We start from the raw sequence: 14,006 nt of genomic DNA on the forward strand, positions 1-14,006 counted from the left end.
TTTTAACTGCCTTGTTTTCCTTCTAGTTTCCTGTGAATCATGATCTGTTTTGAACTGTAAAGTAAAGGTGCTGAAATTTGCATTAGACTGCCACTGACGAGATGCTTCAAAGATTTCATTTGTGGGGCAGCTGGAGAGTGATGGAATGATGCCTGAGTAGATGTAGAACAGCTGCTTGTGGTGACTGGTATCGACTGGAGAAGGATCCCTCCCTTTCCCTATGTCACTGTATGTAGAAAGTTCCTCATAGTACATGAGACTGAGAAAAGTATGTGATTTAAAGAGGCTGTTTTGCATTAGGAAACAAGCATCCTTTCTTATCTTGGGCAAATGATTTTTTAATCATTTATAGCACAAATCTGACCTTTGTATTATGCCAGGATGAGAAATCAGATATATTGCACAAACCTGTTAGCAAATAATGCAGAACTGGTGAAGAAATTTTATTTTGTGGTTGAACATGTATTTAATTTTAAATCCAAGATAAAGGGGAGAAATAAAAGCTCAAAGGAAACAAAGTTGGTAGGATTTAGGGGGGGGGGGAGGGGGAAGAATCTTCTAGACTTGATTTTTTTTACAATTAATTTATTGTCTTTTTGTAATTAAAATGGAGCTGTGAGAGCTTACCTCTGTATTATGAGGACCAGTCCCTTATGAACTTCTGAGGACTGGGCTTCTAGCTTTGAAATGACAAGTAACTAGCCTGAGTTTAAATATTTTTTGGCTTTCGTGAAGCCATTTCTGAGCTCAAATCCAGTTGTATTATATTTGCCATTCATTCTTTTCTTTTTCCTGGATTGCTATTACAAGTCATCTTTTGTGAATGAAGATCATGTCCATGTTTTTCGATGGTTAAATTCAAAAACTTACCTTGAAAGGACATTTCAGATTGTGTAGGAAATACAGAATAAAGAGGTTAATTAACAGAATGCTCAACAATCAATCATCTTCAATTAAAATTTGGCTATAGTTAATGCAGTCACAAGTCTGTGTCAGTTTCTGTGCTCCAGGGACAAGTCAAATGCATAATGCAAATCCATCCTACTTCTCTTCATAACATTAATATTCATTCTATAAAATTTTCATGGTAGGTGAAGTTCTGCATTTTATTTTCTAACAGCAACTCAAGATAGCAGTTTTATATTGGTCCTTTCATTTGTTTTCTTCATTCACTAAACACTTAGGTTTCTTGTATCCCTGATCAGGCAAATACTTTGCCACCTGTTTACACTAAGCAGGTCTACTGCATCCTATAATCAGTGCTGAAAAGAAATCAATAAATAAAAGGACACACTATCAAATATAACTCCTTGGTGGTCAACATTCACTATGGCTTTAGAAGCCACCTTGATAAAAGGCAAGGTGGATTCCAACTATCACCTTTGCTATCGATGAGAGTAGAGGTGGAACTGCCAAAGATGTAAATTCCCTACTTTTAGGTATTGCTAAGACATTGCTGTTTTTTACACTTCTGCAGTGACCTGCAGGAAGTGATCATCTGTAGACTGGATAACCAGTACTGAATTTCAATGTACCGATTTTAAACAGTTACCACTTTTGGTTGACAAAAAGCTTTACTGGAGGTTAGTGTTCAGCAATGTTAGAACTGACTATATGAATACACCTCATTTGCTTCAGTGAAAAACTAGTTTAAATTAGTTAAGTGGCTTTGCGCTGCAGTGGATGAAGAATACTCACACAGTTTGTTCTGCCATGGAAGTGATATCTCATAGAGAGGTGATGCTAAGCATCTAGAAAGTGAAAAAGTCTTAAGTCCATGTGTTCTGCAGTGAACATGTCTCCATGTCCCAGTGGGCCCAACTATTAGTCTGCTAAAGAAACACTTTCTAAATGCTGGAATTTGTTTTATATCTTTCTGAAGGTCTGTGAGGTGTGTCCTACCTGTTCAATGTCCAAAACATGTAATGGTACTCTTTATATTCTCATCTATTCACAGGTTTACAAAAATGAAGACAAAGGCTTCTGTACAATACTTCCCTCAGCCATTATGTACCTGTATTTACATTACTTCACTAATTTATTAAATTATTAAGTTGATCCCATATGCACAATACAAACTTCAGCCTATGAACAGATGACTTGTGAGTTTTACTGTGTGAGAGACAGCAGGGCTCTGACTTTGGCTATTGTAACACCGTCTGCAGAAGGACTTGTGTGAGTGCTCTTCAGCTTCTGTCAAAGTCAGTCTGGATAGTGCAAACCCCTAGAGCTATTTCTATGATAAGCTCTGGGTAAAAGACAAAAATAATGAGCTGAGGAAGGAAAAACCTCTGGCCAGAACAACTGCTTAAACAACTACCTGTGGCTGCAGAGCAGTTTAACATGGAATGGTTTCAAGAAACTAAAGAGCTCTCAGATGTTACTACCTGATGATACTAGTTAGGGTTCAAGGCGTTTTCTGTGTCTGATAGCATCCAGGAAGGTTAATGGTCAGTCACCTCACTTGCCATCAATAAGCAAGTAACTTGATTGCTACTTGTGAACATGAGGCCAAGCTTGGAGCTATATAATGTTTTGGTCTTTTTAAACTTGCCTTTCTTAAACATGTTTTTGGTTAGATCATTTTTTATTTCAGCTTTTGAGAGTGTAACAACTAAATGACTAACTATTAGATTTAGGGAGTACATTAGATTAGATTAGATTAATTTTAATAACACTATAGTTACTCATCAGTCCTATGTTACCTAATAGTCTCTTTCTGAAAGGTTGTTTTGAAAATCGGATATTTTCATTTACTGGCAAGGTCTGGATTGAAAAGAAATGTTGTCTTATGTAGCTAACTGAAATTCATGATGCCGCAGCTATAAATCAAAACTAAGTAAAGAGTTTTGTTTAATGTGTAGACATTTTTCTCCATGCTTCAGGGCCTTAATACTGATTTCTTTTATGCTGACCTTTGCTCTTGTCAATTGACTCTACTGTCACTATCTGCCAGTTTTCCATAACCGTTCATGACACATATACTGTCACTTCTGCTATATTTTCCAGCTATTTCATAGTGTGTTTCTCTCTCCCCCTCAACTCTCCTTCTCTGAAAGCCTTGTAGAAACGTCTGAATAAAACTCCAAGCTAAGAATAAGTTAACTGCACTTTTATTTTTTATCTCCTGAAAAGATTTAGAATTTCTATAGGGTGCTCATTTAACTTGCTTTCTCTGCTTTTTCCCTCTGCTTTTTGTTTTCCTCTTTCAAACTAGTCCATGTTAAGCTGTGTTACTTTTTATTTAATGAGCTAAAATGTTGGGGCAACTTTGTTGAGGACTTTTAAGAAATCTGCACTGAATTTTATGCATCGATGAATTATGTTTTTTGAGTGAAAATCAGGTGAAAGATAGCAGCCTTATTTAATTTGGTAGCAATCTCTCCTGAAACAGTCAGAAAATATTCCAGTTGTCACCATCCTCCCAAGACAGAACTATGTGCAGTACCTTTTATTTTCCTGTTTTGAGCCAAAGTATGTTCTGAGTTGCCAAACAGGAGAATCAGTATACAACTAATATTATTCCAAAGTAGATTGCTGAGTGACATTTTGAATTATGTATTCCCACTATTGTGTCTAACCCCCTTCCAGTCTCTAATTGTGCGTCCCTTTTTGTGCATGTTAAGTAGTTTTTCATCTTGACTGAATTCTAATTTTATCTGAACCTTTGCAAGTATGTATGCTAATTATATAAAAAAATCATTTTGCATTCATTTTGAAACTAGAACATGTTTTCATCAAAATGCTTCTGTTTCATAAATGTGAAATTGTAACTATTCCTAGCTTTGTCACTCAAAAAGATTTTTTAACTTTATACTTTTAATATATTTATGAGATACACACTAAATTTATTACTTATTTTCTGTAGCTTATAGTAGCGTTATTGTCAATAAGGCAAAAATTACCTAAAGAATATATGTATATATTTCTAATATAAGTTACAGAATAAAATACAAGATGAATTTTAAGGAATCTTTTTGCAAAAAATAGTCATAGCGTTCCTTTTATTAATTTGAGCTATGAGATGTAATACAATTTTAATTTCATATATTTAAAATGATCCCACTCTACTTCTGATTACACACATAATAATAGGTATTATTTTAAATTGAAAGGAGCTGCAAAGAAGATATCTTTCTAATTATTTCTTACCTGGTACTAAAAAGGAAGGACAATGAAATACAAATGATCACTTGAAGATTTAAGTGCTTAGTTATTAAATAATTGGAAGTGTAAAGGAAATAACTAATTTTAAAGTCAATTTGAAATGTAATTCCCCATTATGCCATCAGTGATCCAGGCATACTATGATTTACCAATGAAAAATTCAGCCTCATATTAGGAAAGAGAAGACCTCTGTCATTAGTTGCTACACCTCATTTGCATTGGTTTTCAACAGAGATAACTTGATGCAAGCTGGATGGAGTGCATTGTTTTGAACAATTCACAAGTCGTTTAACTTTATTACAGAAGTGTAACAATTAACAAAGCTGTTGATGAATGCATTACCTTTCAATCTGAGTTAAAAAAATTTAGGTCTTGCTATTGCTACAGTTCTTTTGTAACTAAACCACCTAAAATTCTCTTGTAACTAGAGCTCATAGTGTTCATCATAGAAAACATATATACTGCAATGTCTTCCCAATGAAACGGGACAACGTGCTCCAATTCGCCACTTCATGAAATCAAACAATTATCAGGACCATTAGAAAAATAAAGCTCTGGAACAATAATTTAATAGGGATAAATCGGATTAATAAGCTAAACTGTTTTGAAGAAGAATGCCAATGTGATAGTGTCACCTGAGAATAGCAATGAGGTTTTTGTGACAGCAGAGGATCCTGACAAGAAGACACTGGCAGGTTCTCCATTCCCATGTCTATACTGCCATTTTTTACAGTGAGGAAAACTAACTCAAATACATGTACTCAAGTAGACTATATGTTGTAAAAGTTTCTAAGCCACAGAACAAACAGTATTAAGCACAACAATGACTAATAGATGAGAATCTGAACAGTGTTTAGACAGTAAAATAGTAATTAAAACATATTTAAACATTTTCCTTGTGAAGTAATGGTACCTTTGAGCAATATATTATTGATTTAATATATTTTGGGCCAGCCTTATTCAGGGCCAAAATGACAAGCCTAACTTGGCTACTCCTGTCATGAAATTCTGATATACCGATGCCAAAGAATTGGTAGATCTCCAAAGATCTCCTGGCACCAGATATGCTAGACAGAAAAATTACAAATATAATTAGGAACTCAATATTGATCCGAGAGTAGTTTAACAATTGTTAATTGTATAAGCTAATTGCTGACAATTAGCATAAAGCCAGCACACTTGCATAAAAGTCAGCCTGAATCCCATTTTTTTTTTCTGAGTAGTTCAACAGTTATGATCATAGGCCCACAGCTGATTTAAATCACATCTCCTTCACTGAGTGATATAATAAAGAGAAGGTATTGTATTTATTATTGTGGAACAACATCATAAATATTCCAAGACTTAGAATATTTAGAATTCTAGTAATTTTTTGAAATTTTTATAAGTTCTCTAATTGTTATATTAGAAAGCATAGGGCTTATAAAAACCAACTTGAATATACAGGTTTTTTTTTTTTTAAAGTGTTCAGAAGAACTTTTAACCACAGGAAGCCCAGATTTCTTTGAATACAATGTCACTAGTCAGCCATTCTGTTGGAGTGGTGATCTAAGACTGCACTGTTCACAGAAGTGGTGATTTTGTCCTGACAATGCATTCACATCTCCTCCTCTGATCCAGCTGAAACACAACCTTTGATTTTTGGTAACATCGATATTTAGTGAGATCAGCAAACTGATCCATGTCACCTTGTGTGCCAGCATGGCAGGGGCAGCAGGCATGTGTGGCCAGGGGCAAGGGGAAAGAATGTGCTCCATCAGTGGCTATGACTTTTCAAACTGGCTTAAACTGATTATGATACCGTGCCTTTGATGTGATAACAGCAACTTTCTCTAATTGTGTGAGGATTTTCAAACTTAAGTTTTGATGCATCAGTGAGCCCTTCTCCTGAAGGTAATAGGACCTCTGCCAGAAGAGTCTTTTATTCATCTTCATAGACTGCCAATCCATTGGACTGAATTGAAATAAATTAATTGATTGAAATCTATCTGAGAGTTTTAAGAAGGTTTGGGGTTTTTTTGTCTGCCTGTGTTTTAAGGAATGCTTCCACTGATTTTTCTGAAGCAATGCCTGGTAAGGACACCTCGCTAAAAGTTGCCCCCTCTCCTAAATGTGAAGAGAAGAAATATGTGATGTTCCTATGCAGGGAACTAGGGGGGTGCACTCAATCTTCATAATGAAGAAGGGGGAAACCACCTGAAACATGTAAAACATGTCAGCTCAGAGGTGGCCACTATCTAGCCAACAGAGTAACCACGGATGGCCTACAGAAACCTTTTTTTCATATCAGTGGTCATTTCCCTAGGGTTTCCCAGTCAAAACATATTGTGTAATGGACACAAGGCTTGTACTTCACGTTGGATCAACTGACTCCTTGGAAGAACATATATTAAGATATCTTTCACTATGTCTCAGATGCACAGCTTCACATTGCTATGGTTATACTGAGAGCAGACTACCAGAGCCACCGGGCTGGTGTAGCCCAGTGGCTGGGAATAAAACGCCCTTTTTGCTGGAGTGTGGTAAACTCCACAGAGAGGTGCAGCAGACGGCTGGGAGCACTACCTGCTGAAGTTGTTCCAGCATGAGTCACCACAGGTTTCCTGGTGGCACCCTACTTTTAAGGCAACTTTACGCAGTTCGCTTGCTGTTGTTCATGAGGAAAACAGCCTTTTGCTTAACTCTCTTCTGAGGATTAAGTTAGCATTAAAGAGCCTGAGGCTTGGTCTCCAGCATTTCATGTGGCAAACAAATGGTATGTGGGATGATCTGGACAATCAAATCGCCTTCACACAGTGATCATGTGTATTTTCTTACCTTCTGCGTCGTTCTCTTTCAGGGCCTTACCAGCACAGTAGCCCTAATGAATCCTCTTCCTGAGAAGGTTGGTGTGTTCTCATAAGAAGACCAGTAGTGTAAAAGGCCTGTTTCTTAGTAAATTGCTGAAAAATAAGGCACAGAACAAACCAGACATTTTCTAGAGGCTCTCATCTAGTTCATCTTCCCTGGCAATTTAATCCATCCTGTTCATATACTACCTTTCCCAGTAAGAGATGTTACCTGAATTGCCAATCTACTCTTAAGTCTAGACTGTAAAAATCCATTCTGACTCGTCTAAGGTTACACTTAGAACCAAACTGTATACCTATTAAATTTGTCAAAAAAATCTGTCATCGTTTAGATGGGTGTCAGCCCTTAGGCCAAGATAATTCAAACTGCTTTTTCTGTACCAGTTTAAGTATGCCCTACATAAAAGCTCCAACCTCTAGCAAAAGCAGAGGGTGGAGCTTGCACGCTAACTGTGGTATGTGTTTTAGGATCTCCACACAGTCACATGATGTCCATTTGATCCTGTTCTTGCCATTGAAAATGTAGAGGGATGACAAGTGAACTGTAGCGTTTAAAGAGGTTGTCACCTGTAGCTGTTTGGTCCTCCACCCCTTCTTTTTCCCCTGACCGAGATTACAACTGTCTCAGGAGACTGACAGTACAGAATGTGTGAATGATCCTCAGCCAGTTTACAGCAGAGTCAGTGAGCTCAGCATAAATTTTTGATACGGGTGAACTTAATAAACTGTTAGGATTTGGACTGACATGGTAACATGTGGACTTGTATTTGATCCACCTAACTCCTGGCTGGGAGATGGTTTTCTGTCTGAGCAGTTGTTGCACAGGTCGCGACACTGCTTATAATGGGCTATGTTTTGCAAACAGCAGCACGCTCTGATAATGTGTTAATCTCCTAGATCCTCAATATCCTCTCAGGAGAGGCACCCCCCTGTTCTCCCCCATTACCTCCTTTAATCTTTCTTAGGTAAAACTGGCTTGGTGAACACAACCTGCCAATACATGGCTATGGGTGATAGTAATTTCAGACACCACAGACAGACCTGGAAGAGGATGCATGTCCACAAGTTAAGGTCTTAAACTGGGGAACAATAGTGACCGACACTGGGCAAGATAGAGCATTTCCCAGATGCAGTTCTCTGTTCCCACCTTTACTGTGGGGTGATTAAGTTACGAATGAAGTTGTTAATGGCCATGAATTAAAGAACCATGTATCAATGCAGGTTTATTCTGACAGGCCTAAAAACTTTGGGGTTGTGGCTGCTTCCCAAAAAGCCTAGCCCATCTTGCAGTAGAGTGAGTAAACTCAAAAGAGGGGAGAAAGCTAGACCAAAATAGATGACTGTGAGAGGGAAACATTACAGCCACACCAGCATAAGCCATTCTTGCTCCTGAGTCAGAGTCCTGTGTGAGCATGAGTCAAATCCCTTAACTGTGGCAGCATAACCACAGATTTCTAGCTATAGCACTTTATTGGGGTTCCTAAGCAAAGTCTAAAGAAGGAAAAAACCCTGTATTTGAAAATTCAACAGCTGACAGAATTGAACCTTTTCGAACAGGAGTAAAATCAGGTTCACATCTAGAAAAACTCTTACCTTACAGGTATGCTTTAGTGAGGAAAACTATCTGAAGACATTTGTTCAAAAACAGTCACCTGTATGTAACTGTACGTAACACCTGTATTTAACCTTTTTTACTTTCCCATACTTCATGATGCTGGAAAATTCCTAAGTTCTTAAAAAAAAAAAAAGCATCAGAATGTGCCTGGATACTTGTCACTCAGTGATAGTAGTCGTTTCAGACATACGCACACACAGAGAATTGCATATGTAAAAATCTACTCAATCTAGTATGATGAGCAGAAAACCAAAAAAGAATGGTGTGAAAAAACAGGGACGGCAGAAATGTAGTGATTTTAGTAGGCATGCACTGACTGCGTATTTTCTGTAAAATATGAAGGGAGAAACAGCCATTTTTTTTGGCGACTGTGGGTCACCTAAACTTGAATGAGTTTTTCATATTCTTGTGATTCTGCTTTCCATATGCAAAACTGACAGTTCTTTAAATATATGTAAATAAGTGTTGTTTACAAAGACAGTCTGGTCATAGATGTAATGAATCCAAATAGATTTAGCCTTAGCTCAGTTCAGTGTTATTTTCCAAGCTCCTCTCTTCACATGCAAGAGTCTTGCATTTAGAACAGGCTGCCTGAGGTCATAGACAGGATTTAACGAGTGCAAGCCTGCTTAAGGAGGCCGATTTGAACTGAGTGGATACAGAGCCTTATTTATGACACAAACATAATCTGAATGAAATTGGTTTATGTCTTGTTCGTGTTTAAGAGTACTGTGCTACCCTTATGCAATATTTGCATTGGAAAATAAGAGATTTGCATGGGAGTGAATCACTAAAATTATTCACAAGGCATTACAGGATTTTACAGTGGATCTTTCATAGGGGAATCAGGATGGATACTGTGGCATTGACTTCAATATAAAATTTGGATGCTATATGTGAAATGTTGTTAATTTCTTTTAGTAAAAAGACTGTCTCACCATAATTTTGAATTTAAAATATAAAATATCTTACCTTTTAAATAGTACCTTTTGCTTCAGAACACTTGCAACCTATCTGTCTGCATCATGGTGTTAGTGCAGGCATTGAACATGGATAAACGATTTAGGCAGAATGAGAAAGCAGTGTTTGGAGCACATAAGGTCATCTCTTGAATAGGAGGATTTTCTGCTAGCAGCTGCCACTGCTGAATCTGACCAGTGACTGGAAGGCATCATGCCAGAAGCTAGGACTTAAAAAGATCTTCAGGCTGGGGAGCGCAAAATTGAAATGGAGAGGAGCTGATCAGCTTTTTTTCTAGTTTTAAAGATAGGTCAGGGAGGTGAGTGAGGCAATGATTGATGGGGTTGGCACTTCTGGGTTTGTCTACAGGGGAAAGCTGCACTGAGGTAAATTTAATTAGCTTTGAAGCCAGTATAGTTACTGTAGTGCCTGCCCATGTTATGTACCTTCTCAGTATAGGAGGATGTTTTTCATTTTCAACCTGTCAGTAATATATTCAAGATAAATGGGAAAATCACTCTTACTCTGTCATAGAAGTGTACACATGAAAGTTTGCTCTGGTACAAAGTTAGGGCCAAATCCATGCCAGGAAAGATTTGTCAGAATAGCCTTCCCAGCAAGCCTTCTTAAGACAGAGAGAGCCTGTATGAGAAAGAAGAGTGCTTTACCTATGTAACATAGGCCAGTGCAAAAGTGCAAAATAAGCTGTATGACTTTTGTGTCATGATAAGTGGGTTTCCCCTCAGGTTTTTACCAGTATAAAAAGGATGGAAGACAAAGCACCTCACTGGTCATTTGTACAGCTGCCAAGGGTACTTCTTACACCAACCTCTATGTCTGTTTAAATTCACACCATCTACTTTATTTTATAATATGCCATTCTCAAGACTAGTCCTGCATAAAGCCACCACCAGCCACACTAATGCAATGTTGTGTCTACGTTATGGTTACTAATCATGTTCTAATGCAATAGTGAACACATAGAAAAACACAGGTAACACATGGTTTGCAGAGATACCCTAATGGAGATGACCCTATTGATTTGGACTTTAACCTCAGAGAAACCAACATGCGTCAGCTCTCCTGTGTTAAAAACATAGTCAAGATAAGGTGCTTTAATTTTTCATTGAGGTGAATTTTCCAAGGTCAGTCCCAGGCAAGAGGACAGAGCTGACCTTGCTGAATTAACCTTGTGGTAAAATTAAAGTATCCAGCACTTGGCTGTGTTTCCAGTTTTGCATATCTGACATATATTACTGACTTTTATGCAAAAATACTGTATCTTTTTTTTTAGCAGAAAAGACCTAGTCTTTATAATCTGCTTTTGTGTTACCTCAGAAGCAATTCTGTAGTCCACCCTCCACACAGCACAAAGCTTATTAGAGACCTAAATTCTACATACAACTGAAGTTCACTGTGGACATCTATATATATGACAAGTCTTCTGAAAGAGGGAGCAGTATGTCAGATGTTTCATTACCCTTGGTGATGCAATTTGCGTTTGGAATAATCATGTCTACACAGCTGTTACAACACTGCTGCTTTGCATTCTTGGAAGATTCCGTGGTTTATTGCTTTGGCCCTCTGGTTTTTTCCATGCTGCTCATTGTGAAAGATCCCACCAGAAGGTACTGGAGTATTTCCCATGATTTCTCTCATTTCATCACAATATTCTAAGTGAGCTCCATTTTCAAAGGACTGTTGGGCATCATGCAAGAAGCCTTGAAGACCACTGGGAGGTTCCTGGTGCTATTTGTGTATCTTTAGGGACAGGGACAGCTGAAGTTAAGCAGAGACAACTGACTGAACTAATGCATGAAATGGTAAGGCTCAGCAGTGATGCAGAACAGGGACAGGCAGCAATTTCAACAGGGTTTGGGAATATTAACTTTCAAGAGCCTTAAATGGAGAAATTGCCCTGCAACTGTAAGAATGGAACATCTCATAAGAATTTCTCTTGGCACAGTGAAATATACTCATCCGTTTTCATCTGAAGGCTCGCCATTCTCATTTGGTAAATATTTCTGTGGAGAGAAATTCACAGGAAAAATGGACAGGATTATTGTGAAGGAGCTATGTACAACAATTAAAAAACTTATATGAGTTGGCAATGAACAGGCATTTATTGATGAGTTTAAGTATTTGAAGGTAGCTAATTGTGTTTAGGTCATTAATGTGACCAATAAGGCTATTCTCACTTCAGATCATACCTAACAGAAGGCAGCATTTTTCTATGATGTAGCAAAGACAGATGATCACCATGGGAGGCTTACTAATATTAGAATGATGTGATGAGTAGGTCCAAGAAACCTACCTTTTTTAGAAACGTTGGGCTATTTAATACAACTTTTTTTCTTTAAGAGCAAATATGTAAAAAAATAGTGCTATGATTATTCTTATCTGTCTGAAAAACTTAGCATACCCATACACCCATGTTTCCCCTGTTTATGAAGCCTTCCACTGGATGCTTAACTAAAGAAAGGATCATTTATGCAGAACCAAGTGGGTAATTTTAGATTGTGCATTAACAATACTCAAAAACTGGGTGCTTGATTGGCAATATCTGCCTCACATGAGAATTATTTCCTCTGTGTTATGCAGATTCTTTCACAGCAAAATAAACAGAGAAACACTGAGACATTTTGAGTAGTAAAAAAAATAGTGATGGTGCATTCCTCCATCTGATCAGGAAGACAACAGTCAGGGATGCCCTACAATTCAAGTGTGAAATTAATGCAGATTTGTGAACAAAATGGATGCCCTCTCAGGGCAGGAGTAGGGAAATTCGTATACATGAAGCGTTTTAATATATCATATCCAAGGATTTTATTGAATTCTGAAATGCTTTTTATATAATCAAACAATGTTACAAAAATCATTTCAGAAGATATAAGTTAGGGCAAAAGAGCAGCAGAAAATATTCTGCGGAACTGTAGAAATACACTATCCCTTCGGGCAGGTGAATGAGTTTATGGGGTCTCACACTATGCACATTCCATTTGTTGCTTTGCAATGTGGAATGTGGAAGGACAAATTTGTACCTGAAAACTGCTGTTAAAAGATGCATTGTCAGAGAAAGGCTGACAGACACAGAGAGCAGGGCTTTGTCTTTGAAAAAAGCATATTTAGACTTACCTGCTCTCTGTTTCCTGCAAAAGCTTTCTGAAGGGTCATGTCCATTTTCCTCTACTCTCTCTCCTCTTAATCATGCTAAATTTAACTTTCTTTCCATTTCTCTATCTTTTTATCACTCTGTTGTGTTGTGTACACAAAATCAGTAAACATGCCATCCCTTCATTTCCTTTCCTTCTTGCGTAGATTGGACAGGTGTTCATCCAGTGTAGGCACCTGCGGCCATGGTTGCTGCAATGTGGCATGGGTGGGAAAGATAAAAAGGAACAGGTAGTCATTGCCCAAGAAATAGCCCCTGTGCCAAGAATAATAAAATATTGTTCTTTCCTTAATTGCGCAATATCCATTCCAAAATAGAGTAATATCTTGAAGTACTCCTGAAGATTTATTTTCTAATTGCCATAGGTCAGTATAAATTCATCTGTTAAATAAACAGAATTCTGCAGTCACCAAGGATAAAAAATGTTCAGAATCTCTGTAGTTATTAAATATTTGTGTAGTCAGAGTTGGGTGATTTATTTTGTAACAACTCAGTCGAAAGCTGAAGGCATAATGAAAATGAGCCAGAAAATTTATTCTAACATTTTCTATTATCCTGTACCTGCTGTTACAGTAAACTTGCCTTTTATTCATTAGGCCACACAGGGCTGACCCAGTGGGTATGTATGACTCTGAGGTAAATGGTAGAATGGGAGAGAAAGGTAACAATGATGAAGAGATGTTCAGCAAACTTCATCTGAGAGTTGTTTAACATTCACAAGAACTGGGACTGAGGTCTTGTACATTGAGGCACTTTAGTGTTCAACTCCAAAGTTAAGTGCTTTGCTTCTACTGTGGGTTCTTCAGAAAAAAAAAAAAAAAAAATCAGTGTCAACTTTCATTAACCAATAGTGAAGTTAGACACTAGCTATTCAAGGAAGATGACATTAGTATGGAGGCCATAAGTGTTACAGAGTCAGAAATGGATGGGCATCTTGTTATCCATCAGGAGACATAAATTCAAGAACCGCTGTGAATTTGTGGTGAAGTCTACCCACACTCAACTCAGTTAGGAATATGTAATCTGAGTCAAGGAACCAACCATGATGCACATAATACCCCTTGAATGCTCCTACCTATGGAAGACAGGAGCACTCCAGCTAATTCTGGAGGCCGCAGAGATGTGCAAAAGTCTTCTTGAAGACTGTGTAAAATGGTGATGCATATGTATTTTGTAACCTTTGACAAAGCATCTATTATGATAGAAATGTTGTATATTAGATATAAATGAAAGTGTCTTTACA

This window comes from Strix aluco, chromosome 2 (assembly GCF_031877795.1).
Source record: "Strix aluco isolate bStrAlu1 chromosome 2, bStrAlu1.hap1, whole genome shotgun sequence".
NCBI lineage: Eukaryota > Metazoa > Chordata > Aves > Strigiformes > Strigidae > Strix > Strix aluco.